Here is a 19,472-nt window from a genome sequence, read left to right as displayed (position 1 = left end):
ATGACATCATATAGGGATACTTCAAGGGACATCATGACTATATTCAAGTAGCAAGATGAAAGAAGACTTAAGCAGAGTTATTAGCTGGAGGCTTTCCCAAGGGAAAAGGGATTCCCTTAGTAGAAAAGTGTGAAGTTTAGCACTTTCTTAGCTTAGTCCTGAATTATAAAAATTTGAACTGGATTATACATCTATACTTTGGCCACCTCATGCGAAGAGTTGACTCATTGGAAAAGACTCGGATGCTGGGAGGGATTGGGGCAGGAGGAGAAGGGGACGACAGAGGATGAGATGGCTGGATGGCATCACTGACTCAATGGACGTGAGTCTGAGTGAACTCTGGGAGTTGGTGTTGGACAGGCAGGCCTGGCGTGCTGCGATTTATGGGGTCCCAAAGAGTCAGACATGACTGAGTGACTGAACTGAACTGATACATCTATGAGTCATATACACTAGATGAAATTAATCTTTTTTTTTTTCGTGATAGGTAAAGATATGTGTTGATAAGGAAAATGAAAAAATGAAGAGACTAGGAGAATGTAGAGAAAGAGCAGTCAAGGGCAAAATGAAGAGAACTCATGAAATTCTATATAGCTGGAAAATCCTAAAGTTAAAATAAAAATATGCAGAATTAAAAATAAAACAAATAAAATGAAAATTATCAAAAAAGTAATCTGAAATCTCTAGGAAAGTTGAAAGTGAATTTTGGTTGTTCTCAAATCAAAAGATGAAAAGCTAGGAATCTAGAATAGATAAGGTTATAGGAATACATAAGTGATAATCCACAGAGGAGAAATTCTTCTTCAGTACCAGAAAAATTGACTGTGCCACATATACATTTTTATTACTCTTTTGCCTCTAAATTAGGGGAGGGAAAGAAATGTACAGGTTCCTCTTTTAGTAAAGAATGGGGATCTGATTCCATGAACTGTAAGTACACTTGACTTCATGGAGCACCACTCTCAAGGGGACCACTCCAGTGTCAAGCTTATCCAGGGTCCTTCAGAGTATACTGTGCCCCAGCATGACAGGTAGGAGAATAGGATTCGGTATTCTTGAATTAAGAGAAGATAAAGAGGCTGAGCGGGGGCTTCCCAGGTGGCACAGTGGTAAAGAATCTGCCTGCCAAGGTAGGAGACAGTCTGGAAGATCCCCTGGTGTAGGAAATAGCAACCCACTCCAGTATTCTTGCCTGGAAAATTCCATGGACAGAGGAGCCTGGCAGGCTATAGTCCATAGGGCTGCAAAGAGTTGGACACAACTGAGCACACACACAATGAAGCAGAGAATGAAGGAAATGGTCACTGATTTGGTTCTAACTATTTTTTAAAGGACTTAGGGGAAAAAATGAGTTGGAATTTGAGATTTGTTTCTAATTTATTTTTAATGTTTAAATTTTAATTATAGAAATTTTAAAGAGAAAGTAAATGGAATACTGTGTGTGTGTGTGTATGTGTTTGTGTGTGTTGTGCGACACCATGGATTGTAGTCTGCTGGGCTCTTCTATCCATGGGATTCTCCAGGCAAGAATACTGGAGTGGATTGCCATACCCTTCTCCAAAGGATTTTCCTGACCCAGGGATTGAACCTGTGTCTCTTGCATCTCCTGCATTGGCAGGTGGGTTCTTTACCACTAGTGCTACCTGGGAAGCCCATATAGCCATCACCTATTTCTATTAATTGTCAACATTCTTCCACTCTTATTATCTACACCTCTACCCACTTTCCATACCATATTGATTGCTATTGCTTCTTGCAATTTGAGAGTTTTTAATGTGTTTTTATATTTTATGCAATGTTAATTCTTAATAAGGGGATATTATTATTATAATTAGGAGATATTATCCAACATTTTTATGGCTAATATTAACTTGATAGTTTTGGTAGTAATTGAGGCAAGCAGAAAAAATCCTTTTTATCTTGCTTGTGTTTTGTCCTGGTTAAACTTGGTGATTAAATGGTTTGTATCTCTAGGAAGTGTCCTGGAATAGGAGGGTTTAAAGATCAGGCTTCTAGCCCTATGCTCTTCAACTAACTGTCCTTGTGACCTTAACTGCTCTGGACTCAGTTTTCTCATTTGTGACTTGAGACCACTGAATGAACCTCCAAAGTGGGTTCTTACTCCCAAGTAGTTTATACATATTTTTCTTTACCAAGCAATGGCCTTCATACTCCTAATTATCCATCTGGAGCATAATTCACAGTTTCCATTCTTTGTTCCATCCAAGGCAATTCAATTCAACAAATACTTATGGAGGATTATGTGCCAGGCACAGTTCTTGGTACTAAAGATAGAGAAGTGAGCAAAACTGACTCAAATTCCTGCCTTACCAAGCTTACATTCTAATGAGGTGTCACAGAATTTTAAAAAAATAATTAAAATACATAATAGTAAGCAATATGTTAGATACTGATAAGTGCTAAAAAAATAAAAGGCAGAAAGAAAAGTGTGAAGTATATATGGGGGGAGGAGCGGGGAGAATGAGATGGGATGAAATTTAGGCAGGATGGTCAAAAAGGGTCTCAGTTTAGAAGTTAAATTTGGAATTAAGATCTGAAAAGAATGAGGAAGCTAGCCATGTGGCTATCTAGGAGAAGAGCTTTCCAGGCAGAGGGGACATTAATCACAAAAGTCCCATGTCAGAGTCTGCCCGCTGGTTTTGGGGTTTTGTGTGGGTTTTTTTTTTTCCCCTTAATTTTTATTTTTGGCTGTGCTGGATCTTCGTTGCTATGCACAGGCTTTCTTAGTTGCAGAGGGAAGTAGCTACTCTGTAGTTGCCCTGCAAGTGCTTCTCATTCTCATGAGAATGAGATTCTCATTCTCTCAGGCTCTAGGGCCCAGGCTCAGAAGTTGTGGTCCTTGGGTCCTGAGCCATGTGGAATCTTCCTGGAGGAGGGATTGAATCTGTGTGTCCTCTGCACTGCCAAGCAGATTCATTACCACTGGACCACCAATGAAGTCCCTGCTGTTTTAAGAGGGCTGTAAAGAGGTGAGTGTGGCCAGAACTCAGTGCACAGCTGAGAGGGAAGGCATTGGGAGTGGCCTGCAAGTTGTCGATTGCCTCATAAATCATATTATGACATTGGATTTTACTCTGAATCAGATGGAACATCTTTGAGGTTAAAACTCACTGAAAGGATCTGATTTCTGTTTTAACAAGGTCAGAAGTCTGGCTAAGAAGAGACCAGAAATGAGAAGACCAGTTAAGCTACTGCCATAATCTAGATTAGAAATGAGAGTAGCCTATTGGTAGTGAGGGTAGTGAAAAAAGTTAGATTCTGACTCTATTTTGAAGGTAGGGCTGACAAGATTTGCTGACAGATTTGCTCTGGGGAATGAAAGACAGAGAGGAGGCAAGGGCAATACCAAAGGTTTTTTGTTTGTTTGTTTTTTGTTTTTTCCAGGGTACCTGAAAGCATTGAGCTGCGTTTAACCAAGAGAGAAGAGGCTGGTGGGGTGTTTGCAGGTGTAATAGCACATAACTACCACCTCTGATACATATGTAATCCATAAATGTCCAGCAGACCCTTCTCTGTCTCTCTGCACCTGCCTCACTATTTCTCTGCTTTGCCATTTCTCTCTCTCACATTTGCAATTGTGAATGTATCTGGGATATAAAATATCAGGCAGGGAATTATGTCTAGGCACATTCTGCAAATAACGAAAAAGAAACTTTCCTTGTCCTTGCCTTCTAATATCACATCATATTGTATGACTTTTCAGATTTTCTCTTAAACTGCATAAAGTTTCAAAGTTAGAATGAATCATAAAGAATATCTTGTCTACTTTTTCACTTTATAGATATGGACATTTAGCTCAAATAAGCTAGGTAATTCACCTATGGGGCAGGAAAGAGGAGAAATAACATGGCTTTCTCAAAAGCAAGGAATAAAAATATGACCATGAGAGGAGCAATTATGTGAGTAAATGACATAGTTTTAAATCCCAAAAAAGAAAACAAATGACAGAGTACAAACAAAAATGTTATATACTTGCCCAGAGAGGAAAAGTGAGTGGTATCAAAGTCGATAATTTTGACTTGATGGCAAAATAGACAATCCATTGTGTAAAACTATTGTTAAGAGCTTTTCAACTCAATAGTTAAAAAGAAAAAAAAAAAAAAACACTAATCTGTGATTTCTTCTTGTTAAAACCTTTTAGGACTATTCCAAATTTATAGAAATTAAAATAGAACACTCACACAACTTTTGGCTTTCTACCACAAATAGAAATGGTTTCTAAAAAAAAGTACCCATTTTCTATTTTGTGTGCAAATTCAGACTTGCATAAACCTAATCAACTTTTAAATAAACTAACTTGGAGCAGAACAAAAATAAAAGCATTCCTCTTAGGTAGATTTTTATCTCATTTTAAAATATTTTAATTAATGTCATTTTGTTTGACTTTCTAAAATTTAATGATAACTTCAAAAAGTATGTTGTAACAAAACTCAAGGGTGATAACTTTATTATCTCCTTGGTTAGTTTTAATTTTTATGTGCATTTTACGTTAATAAACATATAGATACAAATGTAAGTAAAGGGTTATGTAAATATTTCCCCCTTAAAATGTACATATATGCATGAACAAAAAGCCTGTTCATCTTAAGCCAGAAACCATGCATGCCTAGCTAGAACCTGCAGAGTGATGCAGAAAATAGTTCTTAGCTATTGCATTATTTAATGGTTAAAAAAAAAGTACAGAAGAAAATCTTGGTTTATACTTAGCCTTTCTGAGTTTTACATATCTTATCATATTTGCTTATAATGAGGAAATGAGATAATGCTTTTGAGAGCTCAGTGATACACTATGGCAACCCTATTATGTTAGTATGACCATTCAGAAAACAGCATCAAACTTATCTTTTCCCTGATGAGAAAAGACTATATCCTTGAGTCGATCAAAGAAGGAAAGAAGTGTTTCTGTGTTCTTTAAATAAAATCTGTGTCTCTATGCTTGACATTTTAAAGAAGTAGGCCACATCCTGTGTGCTAGAATAGAAATATGTTGAGTTTTTCTACAGTTCCTAAAATTAAATGCTATTTCACTACTGTAGTTATTTTCCTGTTTATTAATGCACACGGGTATTTATTGGTACAGCACTCCATTCTAAGCCTGAGTCCTGGACTCAGCACTTGTCGAGGTGGGTGCCTGAGAAACGAAACTTTTTTAACTTGAGAGCCAGCAACTGACATTGTGGATTCACCCATTTTAATTTTGTTACATTTTATTGAATTCCAATGGGGAAAATCCAAGGGGGCAAAGCTCCAAAGCTCATATACAGTGGAACTTTCTTCCAAAACCACTGGAAACCAATTTAAAAAGTAGTTTCCAAAATAGCCCTGTAAATCATGGGACAGTTATAATAATGCTCTTTCACATTTTGCAAACACACATACAGTTTCAGAGGAACACATCGAACCATCTCCACGTCAAATCAACATCCTTCAAAAACAAAGCCAACATGGCTTTATGTCATGAATCATTCTGGAAAACATAATTGTTTCTGCTGATGGCCACATTAGGACACCCTTTAGATTTTATTTTAGCATTAAATTTTGTTTTGTTATTAAAAGATACTTCAATCTTCGTTCAGGTATGTGTCTAAGTTTTTGTATAGTCATTATAATTGATCACCTTTCAAGTATCCTTGTACATGACCAGATAGCCACTTGTTTTCTAAGACCCATTTGTTCTTCCTAAGGAATTTATGATGACTGTTCTTCACTCCTCCTACCCTAGCTGTCCTATTGGAAATGCTCACCTGATGGCTAATACTCTTCCTAAGTTTGATGAACTTTAGCTTTGACTCAATTTGTGCTATTTTTAACTTCATTACATTTGAATTCTGTTTCTTAAGTTGACAATCTAAAATTTAAAGACCTTACAAATTTTTGAAAAATCTGAATCATTCTTTGATTTCTTTTTTCTGTTGCTTTCATTATTTATGAAGTTTTCTAAAACTTAGAACAATGTGAAATTTTTAAAAAATCATTTAGGAAGAAAGTTCAAGGTGTTACTCTAACTTAATTCTTTATTAGAAAGAAAAGCAGTGACTGAAGAATGATATTTACATTTTATTCTTAAAGATCAAGCCAAAAATTCTGCAGTCTCCAAAACAGTTCCTTTCAGCTGTCTGTCCTGGTGCCTACCAAGCTAATAGAATATTCTTCCCATTGTTAATATTCTTTGCTTTAATATGGTCCTAAAGCATTGTTTCTTCTATTAATATAGTTTCTTATTTCTTAATGTTTCTTAAAAAGATTATTTCTTATTTCAACTTTTTATGGCATTTTTATTTACTATTTTGTCTATCCTCAGATATAAGTATGTTGTTCTGAAGATAATTAAAATTTTAGGATTCTTTCCTCCCTTTATCATAATTGTAAAAAAGGGAGTTGTTCCTCAATTTGGAACTCATTTTCCTCTAAGTAGCAGTAATGTGTTCAGCATCCTTATTATTTTTCTTTTATTTAATAGGTGGGGAGAAATTTCTGCACATTTATATAATCAATACTTCAAGCATTTGTGCAATTTTTCTTATATAAGAATACTCTTCACATTTAACCCTCTGCTATATTCTTACTTCTGTTTCTCATGATTTTAAGAAGGGAATAAGATGTAGTAAATTGTCTCAGCAATCAGAAATCATTCCTCAAACAACCTATCCAAATATCATTTGTGAGGCGTTCTACACAAATGACAACTCGTCTGCTTACTCGCGGAGCTGTGTAGACTATGCCTGCGATTTTCCTACAAGTTTTCAGGCACATTGCCTTTATCTCGGAGAAATTCAAGCAGTTATGGCACTTTAAGGTGAGGAATAAGGAATACGGGGCCATGGGATAGTTTTGTTCTTCCTTTCTGATCAGGTTTCCCTCATGGCCCTTCGCTGAGACAGTACTAACAAATACTGCTATTGTACCTGCTGGCTAACGGGAGGAAACATCACACATCTCACAAAACGTCTTTTGAGGTATCCATTCAAAACGGATGCAAGAATCACCAACATATGGAAAGAAATAAGATGGTCAAGACTGGGAGTTTCGGGAGTTCCTGGTGGTCCAGTGGCTAAGATCCCAATGCAGGAGATCTGGGTTTGATCCATCGTCAGGGAACTAGATACCAGATGCTGCAACTGACAGTCGCATGCCCCAACTAAAGGTCCTGGGTACCACGACTAAGACCTGGCACAGCCAAATAAATAAATAAGTATTTTAAAAGATTGGGAACTAGGGTTTTGTTTTCCCTCATTTGCTGATATTATTTACAGTTATATTTGATATTTAAGGAGGTAGACTAGTGATCTTCATAGTTGTCTAAAAGAGAAAATTAGCACATAATTGAAACATACGGTACTCATACTTACTTGAAAAGCATTTGCATAGATATTTCACCCTCTCATTTTGTTATGTTTTTAAATTAAACCGGCATATAAATTCAAGTTCATGCACACATATGCACACATATGCACATAGAGTGATATGCTGGAGACAGACATGTTGGCCTGAAAGAGCCATTTGTGTACATTTCTTCTCAACTCCAGCTCAGGGACTTTAAGTTGATAGCTTGAAATTGGCTATGGTGGCCTGTTTACTCCACAAAAATTGGCAAATGCTACAAATTAGTTTGTTTTGAGGTCTTTGTAGAGCCAATTGTTAAACATTAAACAGCATATCACTGCCATAACGGGGCATGCTTTCCTCAAATTTCCATGACCATTTCAGGATTCTTCACATTTATCTAAAATATCATTGCAGAGTCATTCAATGACTGTTTAATCCCTATATAGATTTTTTCCCAGTTTCTGTCCCTTGGGTGGCAACATGCACCCACAGTACATAAAGAAGTACCTCTGGCTTTGTTTTGAAAGACTTTGTTAATCCCTTGTCTATCTTTTTGCCTCTTTGACCTTGAGAAAGTCGCGTAAACTCATTGAGCCAAAAATTCTTCCTCTTTAAAATGGGGATAATATACTACCACAGCGAGTAAGTGAGCTGAGGTAGGTAAAACATGCAGCACATGTTTTACCTACAGGAAAACACAGAGTCAGGCTGAGTCAGTGGGAGCCAACCCCACTTCGTGTCGATGTTGGAGGGTCTTCAAGATATGTTTTACTTCTTAATGGCCTGAAACCAAAAATCTATGAGTTGAATGAGGTCTTGGGGAAAGACCTGATAGAGAGGTCTTTTCATAGAGAAAATCATTGACATTAAGCAAGTTACCTAAGGTCAGGTCTCCTGAGCCCTAATAGAGTTCACTCGAATTTTCTACTCTCCTACAGTACCATCTCCTGGCCTCTGGGTAGGTCCTGTAACTATTTCTTCTCTCAGTTTCCTCTCTTCTATCCTTCTCTTCTTTCTTTACTTTTCTCCATATTTTTTCAATTCAGTTTAATTTCATTTTGGTTTTATTGTTGTTCTAATGCGTTGGGGAAAGTAGATTACTTGACTGAAATTTAGACCCTCTTCGAAAGCACGTTTTACTTGAACAGTGAAACCATGCATGCTGAAAGACACTAAAGGCAAATGTCAGATGAACAGAAGAGATGTGAGCAGATCAGATGACCATGGAAGATGACCCATGGAAAAAAGGAGCTATTTAGTAGGTGACTTAGGAACAGAAAAAAGGAAAATCCTATTTCCTGAGAGTCTATTATATTCCAGATGCTATGCTAGCAATTCTGTGATTTGATTCACTTTTAGATATTGTATTCCCTATTTTACAGAATGAAAAAAATAATACTTAGGGATATTAAGCTATCTTGCCCAAAGTCACACAATCAGTTTAAGGTGGCGTTATAATTCAAAACCAAGGTGCCCATCCAATGCCCTTTTTTCCAAAATTAATTTGAAAAGTTGCACGCCCCAACTATACTCATTCAACTATATGCTCCCACTGTATTCATTTTTCATGATTTGAAACTGGGCTTTGTAAGAAATATACCCTGTTGAGTTCTATCTATTTAGATAAACATGGTTTAGAATCTGTGGGAATTAGTTTCTATTTCCAAGGAATGTCTTCATTTTAAGAGATTATGCAAACCATCCAAGTACTAAGACCACAAGTATCCTTACTTCAAGTAATACATACAAATGTACACAGTGTATTCTCCTGAATTTTGGTTTTGCTATGAGATAAAAATCAAAACCAGAAAATACTCTAAAAGCAATAGAGAAAGTGCCACTGAGTGATTTAAAGATCAGATGAAGGAAAGTTGGAAGGCACTGATGACAAATTGCACCTACTTTACAGTATTGTCCAGGCTCAATCCAGGCAAAGTTGGTCTCATAGAGCAGGTAACTCATATACACCCCCATTCAAGCCCATCTGGAAGAGTTCACATGGTAAAGTAGATGAAAGGTTTTAGAAAACCATGAGCTTCTGAAGAAAATAAAAGATCACAATGCAGCCTAGTTTTCAGAAGTCACCAGTGGGATGACTCATTATGAGATCAGAAATGAGATTCATAAAGGACAGCTGTCAACAATGGAATTTATTTATGCCTCCTTGGTACAGAAAGCACTTCACTTACACTTGTGCTTTGGTCTCCTCAGTAATATGAAGCATATTTTTATATGCATTGCTGCTGCTGGTGCTGCTAAGTCACTTCAGTAGTGTCCGACTCTGTGCGACCCCATAGACAGCAGCCCACCAGGCTCCACCGTCCCTGGGATTCTCCAGGCAAGAACACTGGAGCGGGTTGCCATTTCCTTCTCCAATGCATGAATGTGAAAAGTGAAAGTGAAGTCTCTCAGTCATGTCCGACTCTTCGCGACCCCATGGACTACAGCCCACCAGGCTCCTCCGCCCATGGGATTTTCCAGGCAAGAGTACTGGAGTGGGTTGCCATTGCCTTCTCCGATATGCATTGCTAATGTGTGATAAATTACCCTTAAAGGACTTAGAAGTCATCTAAGGAGGGCCATCCATGTGCTTGATCTGGTCCTGAGAATGGGCTTATGGAGAGGAAAGATTCGTGAAGGGAAAAGCATGTTATGTTCATTTTTACTTTATATACTGAGAGGCATTTAAGTGTAAGTGTCTGTTTTGATTGAGACCTATTGGAACATGATGGTATGTTTTACATCAGGGAAATAGGCTCAGAATATATAATGTCATGAGCTGAAAACCAATAAAAAATACTGTAACAATAATAAAGGAAGCTGTTATTTATTGTGTAATTATTTGGAGCAGTGCCTGGTACATGGTGAATATCAGAGATGGTGATGAGTAGGAAGATGATGATTGTGATGATGATGGCAGTGATGGTAGTGTTTATGATGTGACGGTGTTGATGATGTTGGTGATGAAAATGGTAATGGAAACAGTGTGCTAGGTATTATGCTTAACACTTTATTGCATTATTTCATTAGATGCTTGAGAATTCTATGCAACAGATAGAATTGTTTTACAAATGAGTAACTTATCTAGTACCACACAGCTGGGAAATAGTGAAATCAGGGTCTCTAAAGTCCTGTGTCTTTGTCACCATTCTCTATATTTAAAGGCCATTCTTAAAGCACCTGATTTGGCTGGACAGTGAGGGCTAAAGAAGAACTCAAAGCAGAAATTTTCTGCTTTTTGCTTTTCTTCTCTCAGAATGGGATAATGAAACTTTAACCGTTGCCTGTGATAATTATGCATGCATGCACATACATATAACTGTCTTCAAGTAGAATAGGATACTTTTTACAGTGACTGAAAATGCATTAATTTGGCATAAACAGTCAAAAAGAGATAAGTTGTTTTTGATGAAAATTACCATGCAGCCTATGAAGCAAGGAGAAAAAGTTCCCAGAGATTTTGCTCTGCAAACATTAACTATACCTGCCAACCCAAAGTAGTCTACATGCACACCCAATAAACAACAGGGTAATACATCAATCATTTAGTCCACAGTCACACAAACCTTAAAAAGTAGGATCCTTTCCTATGAAAATCCTCTTGATGTTATGTTTGCCTATAGTTTGCAAATGTGATAATCATAAGTCTTGTCTAGAATTTTTGCCACTGTCAGAGATCTATTTATTTGATTTTGAAGCATAATACCATATATACATTAAACATGCACTTAACTGATAAGTACATTGCACACTTAAACAAAATTTAGTTTCCTAGTAAACATATCTCTAATGTAAGGAAATGTTCCATGTAGATATAGGAAATATTTATTTAGGAAATATTTATTTAGAAAAAAGAGTAGTTTTTACACAGAGCAGGCATAATTGGTTTTTAAGAAAAAAATAGTATTTAGTTTATTGCTAAAATAAAAGTGCTGCTTGTAAAAAGTTGTGTAATTTCTATTCTCTACCTGCTAGGAAGCCATCACAAATGTCTCAAGAGATTGTATTTTTCAGATCTAATAATAAAGCCATATGTGTAGTTCATGATTAGTTAAGTACTAGTTGGTGCAGCTTTCTAATTTTGTCAAATAGACTGTAGTTCTGTAAACTAGAATGAAAGCTACTTAAACCACATTTAATAATACACAGAATCAATGGTGCTTTTTCATCCCTAAAATCTCGGGATAAGAGGGAAAACTCATATGGGGATACATAGAAAATTGGCTTCTCATTTGCTAATAACAACAATAATGATAATAAAAATGATAATTAACATTTACTGAGTTTTAATTCCAGGCATTATCTTAAATACTTAAGAGGGATTCTCACTTAAGCTGCAAGATAAAACTATGAGATAGGTCAGGAAGAGGAAGCACAGAGAGGCTAAATGACTTGCCTTTGGTTACACAGCTTAGAGTGGCAGAGAAATCCAGAGCAAGTCCAACTCCTTCAGCCAATATACAAAAGAACAGAAGCCAAAATAGTAACGCTATCTAAGATATAACCAACTGCCATCTTTTGAGTTCCAGATGCTCAGGGAGTAAAATACAAGATGATATTAACCATGTAACACAGACTGCTGCTGCTGCCACCGCTGCTGCTAAGTCACTTCAGTCGTGTCCTACTCTGTGCAACCCTATAGATGGCAGCCCACCAGGCTCCCCCGTCCCTGGGATTCTCCAGGCAAGAATACTGGAGTGGGTTGCCGTTTCCTTCTCCAATGCATGAAAGTGAAACTGAAAGTGAAATCGATCAGTCGTGTCTGACTCTTCTCGACCCCATGGACTGCAGCCCACCAGGCTCCTCCATCCATGCAATTTTCCAGGCAAAAGTACTGGAGTGGGGTGCCATTGCCTTCTCCGCAGACTAACTTGGATCCTAATCTAGAAACTGTCATTTGTTAGTTTTGTGGTCTTGGTGAGATTTAAGTCTCCAGACCACTTTCGTTAATGGTTAAGTGATGATAATAGTACCTCATGGAGTTATTGTGAGAACTTTAAAAGCTAAATCCCATGGAACTAACCTGAAAGTTGTGTATTAGTATGATTATTCCTGGTGCTGCTGTATATAAGACCTTAAGTGTTAACCATACTAAAGAAGGGGTGGATTCTTAACCATGTTGTTAGCAGTGAGTACTTGAAGGAGAGATAAAGTGGAGATGGACAAAGGAAAGAGAGTTCACTCTAGGAAGGGGAATGAAAGCTGTAGATGTGAGAAAATTCCTGATGTCAGGAGAAATGATAAATAAATCAGTTGACAGGACAAAGGATTTAACAGAAGATAAAATAGGAATGGTATTGCATAGTCTATTGAATATAATGTTACATTTCAAAGTACAAAATAAATGCACTCCTCATATTTGATTCTGATACTGTTCTCATCCTTTATGTTAAAAATATCTTATTTAAGTGTGGAAATCTTTCTTTTGGGTTAGTAATAATCCTGAGCATATTAACTCTCTGTGTAACTATCTTTATATGTCTTATCTCCTGGGATGTTTGTTAAAAATAGAGATTCCTGGCCTTCTCTAAATTGAGAGTAGAATCCAGAAATCTATGTATTTACTATCACTGGCAGGTAATTCTTACAATTATAAAGTTTTGGAAATGCTACTATAATCCACCCCTAGCACTGCTGTCAAAACAATCTTTGCAAAACAAATAATTTGCATCTCAGTTAAAGCAGCGATACTTGGGCAGAACATCCAAGATTGTGCACTGTGGTGTCTGTTCATACCTACCTTTGAAATCGCTCTCCCCCACCCATCCTGGAATTTAGCCATACCCTGCTGTACCCTATCTCTGTTTATTCATGCATTTTGTGTCTCTTGGCTTGATATCCTCCTGTCTTTGCTTTCTTACCTAGAAAACTGACACATTTTTAAAGGCTCAGTTTGAATGTCACCCATCCTGTCGTAACCATCATGCATCCTGCTAAGGAGAATTTTGCCCCCTTTCCTGACCTAATGGAGATTACACTTTGCAAAAACATCGGTTGTACTTCAGTAGTATATATGTTCAGTTTCTGACAGGGCCTAGACTCATTTATCTTGTAGCTCTTCAGTGCTTAGAATAGGGCTTAGCATGAAGGAAATGCTCAATAAACCCTGGTGGGATAACTAAAGGTATGAGTAAAGGTATATTCCACACTCTGTCATTACTTCAGTTTGTTCCTTGAATAATGGATGACATTTTATAAAGATGGCTGGGGTTAGTGCTGTAACATTTTTGCTAATTTACTTTCTTCTCCCTGGCTTTGGCCTGCCATTGATAAGCTTTAATAACCCTTTTTAAATCAATATCTTTTGGTTTTAATACTAAAAATTTGCAGTCTAGATTCCATATTCGTCACATGTCTATGTTAGCATAGCATGGAGCTTTAAAGTTGCCATACATTAAAGTTTGGGTTAAAGGCTAAGGATTATCTGACATGGTCTTCCCCGGTGGCTCAGTGGTGAAAGAATCTGCCTGCAATACAGGAGCCTCAGGAGATGCACATTCAATCTCTGGGTTGAGAAGATCCCTGGAGGAGGCCATGACAACCCACTTCAGTATTCTGGCCTGGAGAAGCCCATGGACAGAGGAGCCTGGAGGGCTATCATCCATAGAGTCCCAAAGAGTTAGGCATAACTGAAGCGATTTAGCACTCACACAAGCATTATCTGACATAACATGTCTTTCTCACTTTCTCTCTCATTGCCTACCTTTTGCACATCCAGGGAAAATGATGTGACACCACAGCCAAAAGAAGAAAGACCAGGAGACAAGGTGGAGGGGGAAAAAATGGATAAATGCAAAATGAAGATATCTAGTATAAGAGGGAACAATAAAGGTGAAACGGCACCTAGTTTGGTTATAAGAGACTAAAATGAAATGCTCTGTTTTTATCCTACAAAAATGTAGGTCTTCCTAAATTTGCCTAAGCCTGCTTACTTCTCTGAGAAAAGATTTTTTTTTTTTTTTTTGGTCCAATGTTTTGGTGTCAATTTTGGTAACACACAGTGAAGCTAAATTTTCAGTCAGCATATAATTTATTTTAAAAGCCTAAATAGGATCTTTTCCGTGCAAGATAAAGCTTTTAAGATACAAAACAGACAAGAACAGTGGATACCTGTTCCTCATTTCATATCTATTGCTGATTGGTGTTTATGGAGGGGACAGGGTGTATTTCAGTCCCAGCAGTAAATGCAGCCCTCCCCTGACATCACTCTGGAGAGAATGAGAGGCTGTTTGTGTAAGGGTTCAAAATGTTATCTTTTGAGGCAGGGATAATGTTATTCTATGTCAGCTCTTCCCTTGTTTTCTTTTTTTGCTGAGGCATCAGTATCACCATGCTTTTGAAATTCAGGATGGGGAACACGTGTATACCTGTGGTGGATTCATTTTGATATTTGGCAAAACTAATACAATTATGTAAAATTTAAAAATAAAATAAAATTAGAAAGAAAAAAAAAAAAAAAAAGAATCTATTCATGGAACATCAAAGGCCAAATAAGAGATTCTTCTTCTGATACTTGTTCTCATCAGACTTGTTGATTCTCCTTCTAATTACTTGTCTTTAGTTTTAGAAAGTACTTTTTATCTAGAGTTCTCAAAATAGATTATTTAGAGATTATCTCATTTTTATTTTCAGTGTTTCTAAGAGCAGGATGCACAGTAGAGATGGGAGAGATATTCTCCATTGGATATCAGAAACTTTGAAATAGGAAGCTAGGTGGTAGCAAATGTACTCTTCAGGGTCTAGGTCTGTAGATCATAAAATTATTTTCAACACAATACAAGGGTAGCACAAGCTTTTCCAGTTGTTTCTCTATTTGTGCCCTGAGCTACTGCTATATCTACCTGGACATCCTCCTGTCAGGCCTACTTGATTGGCAGGGAGGGGAGATGCTACATTTATTACATTTATTTTCTATGTTCAGGCAAAAACATTGAAATAGAGGAGGAAAAAGTTATTTGCCTAAGAGCAGAAATTACTCATTATTGAATCTAGATTCTCCAATAGGAAACTATTGATTTCTGTCTGCTCTAGTTTTGTCACTTATTTTTTACTTTCACATTATTATTATTGTTATATTTTGTCTTTTATGATGGTCCTTTGAGATAAGCCTAAGTAGATGTCAAAGAATAAAGCCAATTAGAAAGAGTGTGTAAATAGTAAAATGACTGATTCTTTGACCCTCCTAAGAAAAAGAGTCATGTTTACAAGTTTAAAAGAATTGTTCAGCTGGATGATTCTAAAAGTATGCAGCCTTGTTATTAACACTGAAAAGTTTAATTACATTTCATTATACTATACTAGCTCCTCTTAATTGCTAAAAAGGGACTGTGAAAGCAAAAACAAAAATGCCTAATCTCTGGAAGCTAGATTTTCCTCTCTGCTTTGTAATGTAAATGTGCCTGTGTGTATATTAAAATTCACACACTCCATCCATCTCTCTGGCTTTTAAAGGAGGGGTCACCTGACTTCACCTACAGCGAGCCGCTCCCCTCCCTTTCTCAGAGAAAACCCAAAAGTGAGAGACAGGCGCCTACGGAACACAGGTTCTCCTGCTGAGAGATGTAAATGACCCCTACAGCACGGGAATCCAATGAGGTTGCTGGTGGGGGCTGGGGAAAGAGAAACCGAGGGAGAGAGCGTAAGCTCGAGAGGGGAGAGGGAGAGAGCCAGGGAGAGGAGGAGAGAGAGAGGGGGAGAGAGAGAAGTGCTGCATGCTTCATCTTTGAGAGGAGGGGAAAACAAAAGACCTCAGCGGCAGTTTTGTGTTACTGTGTCTGGCTTAAAGAAGAAAATTCTAGACATCCAGGCTGACAGAATCAAAGCACAGCTGAGACTCCTTCTATCAAGAGAATTCTGTGATCTGAGAATGGGTTGGATCAGTACAGGTGGTCTGAGAAGACACTGATGAGGACCATGGAAAGGTGGGAGAGGACGTGCGGCTTCCCTGCTTCCTCTGAACAGAGCTCTAGGTTAGTAAGCTGAATCTGCCCCAGGTCTGCTTAGATATCTGTATGTGAGTATGTGTCTGTTTTCTATTTATAACCTCAGACCCTTCTGCTCCCCAAGCCCTGGGTAGACAGTGCCATGTTCCACCAGATGTGAACCTAAACTTGATTTGACTCTCACTTCATTTACCAAATGCCTCTCGTGTGCTTGCCGAGCTTTTGTTTAATACAGCCAGTGGAGAGCCATCATGATGTCTCTTTCCTTGTGAGTCAGAATCTGTGTTTCAGCCCTAGACTGTCAGGTGGCTGTTTGGAGAATAGTTAGCATTTTGCTCCTGAAAGCTGCAAATGCATAGTGTAGGTTATTGTGAGATGTAAACAGCAAATATATGCTGACTTGGCATTTCTCATAATGTCAGAATAATTCAGAGATATCTGACTGCATTTGCCTTATCTCAATTTCCCACAAAATTGAGTTCAAATATAATAAGTTTGAAATGGCACCCTACCAACAAAGGCACACGCCAGGTATTCTTCCCACAGAGTGTGTTTTACCTCTCATTGGAGTCAAAGCTTAAAAATCAATTTGGTGGGGGGGGGGGGCTGGCTTTGAGGAAACAATACAATATGCTGTAATTAAAATAGGTGCAAAGCCATTTCAAAATGGGTACAGATGTGTGTAAAACAAACACATAATTTCTTCCGTTCCTTGTCGTACAGATAGAGTGTCTTTTGTTCCAGCATGTGTATTTTCTTGTGTTTTTACAAAGAAAGCATTGCCTGTGCTTTCTGTGATAGCAGACTTGTATGCCAGTTTGTCATTGTGCACTGGTCAAGAATCCGCTCTATTCTGAAGTAAACTGTCCAGAGGTATTAGTCAAGAAGCTGGAGGAGGGTGGGTAGTGGAGAGAGCTGGTTTCTTTCTCTTTTTTTTTTTTTTTTTTGACGATTAGATCAGAAGTGTCTAATTCACATGATTTTAAGAGGACATGGGGGAAGGCATTTAGTTTTGAATAGGATGCAGATCTGTGCCATGCAGTTACCAAAGAATTTATCAAGAAGATGCTCAGAACAGAGGGAATCTGATTTGTAATGGACTCTTTGAGAAAATGTTCCATGAGGGTGACTGGCTGGGTCGCTTTTGACCAAATTAAGATGCGCTCTGGCAGTGCACTAGCAGCTGTGAGCTGACATTTTCTTGTGAACCTAGTGAAAAATGGCTCCATATCTCTCCTCCCGTCCTGAGGAGATGGTCTCTCTGAGTTGTCGAGCCTTTCCCCAGCGTGATTCGTTCTTATGGCTGTTTTCTGATAGGAACGGACTGGCTTATGGTTCCTTTTAGTCGCCTGCCTTTTTAAATCTCGGTGTGAATGGGGAGTGGGTGGTCACGGTTTTACTTCAAGTCCAAACTACCCAGCAAGGCCAGCAGAAAATGCCTTTCCAGGTTTCCATTTTTAAAAGGGAGTAGATTTTATTTCTTTGGACACAATATACACTTTTTGTTGTTGTGAAGAGGGCTAGTCAACAATTTCACTAAGAAAAGACGCACACAAGGTGTGACACTTTGCATCTGGACTCTCCGCCCGGGAGGTGACAGGTAAAGACACAGGGCTACTTGTCTATCACCCATCTCTGGAAAGATAAAGGTGCCCTTTGCTTTCTAACCATTTCCCTGTTTTTGAATTGGGATCAGGTATGCAAGGAGAAAGCTCGTGCCCTAGAGTTAGAACGCAGGGAGGAAGTGTATTACAGCCCTGTACTCCACATGCGCTTCTCAAGGGACCCTGATTCTGATCAGGGAGTAGAGGTGGAGGTGCCAGGCAGCACTCTGCCCGTTCATTTAGGATTTGGTCTGTGGACGCTCCAGTCCGCAGAGGCAGAAGGCCCTTTAGCTGAGAGCTGTGTGTTTGACGGGCGGGCTGGTAAAGAGCATGTGTTGTTTGGGAGTGTGTGAAATTGGTTGTTCTCTAATATATAGCATTCTAAGATGCTTCTGTGAGTAGGTTCGTGAGGAAGGGGTTGGGCTCTTCATGCTTTACGCAAGAAGTACAGCACTGTCCACCAAAGAGGACAACAGGAGAATGGAAAATTGTGTAATACTGTGTGCACTGTGCAGAAAGAATAATTATTTAAATTGTATGATAGTTCCCTAATTCCAAAAATTTGCAAGAATTACAGGCTTCCTGAAAAATGCAATGGAGTCATTTCTACATTATGACAAGTTAGACTTCTCGTACAATAATTTTAACAGCATTATGGGAATAGCTTCATAAGTACTTTAGATACTAAACCACTTGCTCCACTGAAGAGTGTCCCTCTTAGGGTTTGCCTCTTGGACACTTCCATAGGATAGGAGTCACAGCACAGTTTTGTTTTTTGTTTTTAATACAGGTAGACAATTTGACTGAGGTACGTAGTATACTTTGGGGAAATTGATGCAATTATAGTTGAACAATGAACATAACAAAGATAGTACAATGGAAACATGAATCTCAATATTCATGGGAGGATTAGCAAGGTCACTCTTATATATTGTTAATGATTACAGGTGAGGGGGGTGGTTTATCCTGAGAAATTTCAAATGTCTAGTATAAAAGAATCATGTTTGTAAAACTAATGGCATAGCTCACCAGCTGTTATAGAAGCTGAATGGTACTGATGTTTAAAGCAGATAATACGTACATACAGAAGAATCACAAACCTAAGGAACTTCCCACCTATGTAATTTTGTTTTTTAGAAAAGGCAAAATAACTATAAAATAGAAGCAGTTCATGAACAGCATCCATTAAGGGAAAGAAAATCTAGGACCAGCATGAGATTTTTGCAGTGAGATGTGTGTGATGCCCCAGTGACTCTCAGCATACCAGTGAATTCTTAATGTGATCTAAAAAAGAAAAATCCACATGTTGAAGTAAGTTTCAGCATGTCTGTATTTTTATACCTTCATGTTTAGAAAATAGTAAATTTCCTAAGATTGAAATTAGTCATCATGTCGTACCTGTGGCATAGAAAGGTAAAGTTGAGGTGAAACACTGAAATTTCAGACAAAGCTATTTTTATGAAATATTTTGGAACACAAAGCTTCTAACTTTCTGACAGTATCTTAAGGAGTAATGGCCTGCTTTCTAATGTCTATTTCTCTATTTCTTTTAGAACTGTACTACCCTAAATTCCATTTC

At 37.9% G+C, this 19,472-nt stretch overlaps 1 protein-coding gene across 7 annotated transcripts in view; it reads left to right on the top strand.

Moving 5' to 3' along the window:
• The window catches only part of MAGI2 (membrane associated guanylate kinase, WW and PDZ domain containing 2), a 1,472,905-nt gene that overhangs the window by 630,372 nt on the left and 823,061 nt on the right, over positions 1-19,472 (top strand). The window contains exon 1 of one of the 7 annotated variants that reach the window (XM_070369680.1): positions 16,032-16,316. The exons of the other annotated variants lie outside the window; for them this stretch is intronic. The gene's annotated coding sequence lies outside the window, so the exon portion shown is untranslated. Of the gene's footprint in view, positions 1-16,031; positions 16,317-19,472 lie in introns of those variants that run through there. 7 annotated transcript variants of the gene reach the window in all.

The sequence above is a fragment of the Bos mutus genome, chromosome 4 (genome assembly GCF_027580195.1).
Source record: "Bos mutus isolate GX-2022 chromosome 4, NWIPB_WYAK_1.1, whole genome shotgun sequence".
Classification (NCBI taxonomy): Eukaryota; Metazoa; Chordata; class Mammalia; order Artiodactyla; family Bovidae; genus Bos; species Bos mutus.
Note: the sequence above shows the minus strand (reverse complement) of the source record. Positions and strands in the feature narration are given on the sequence as shown.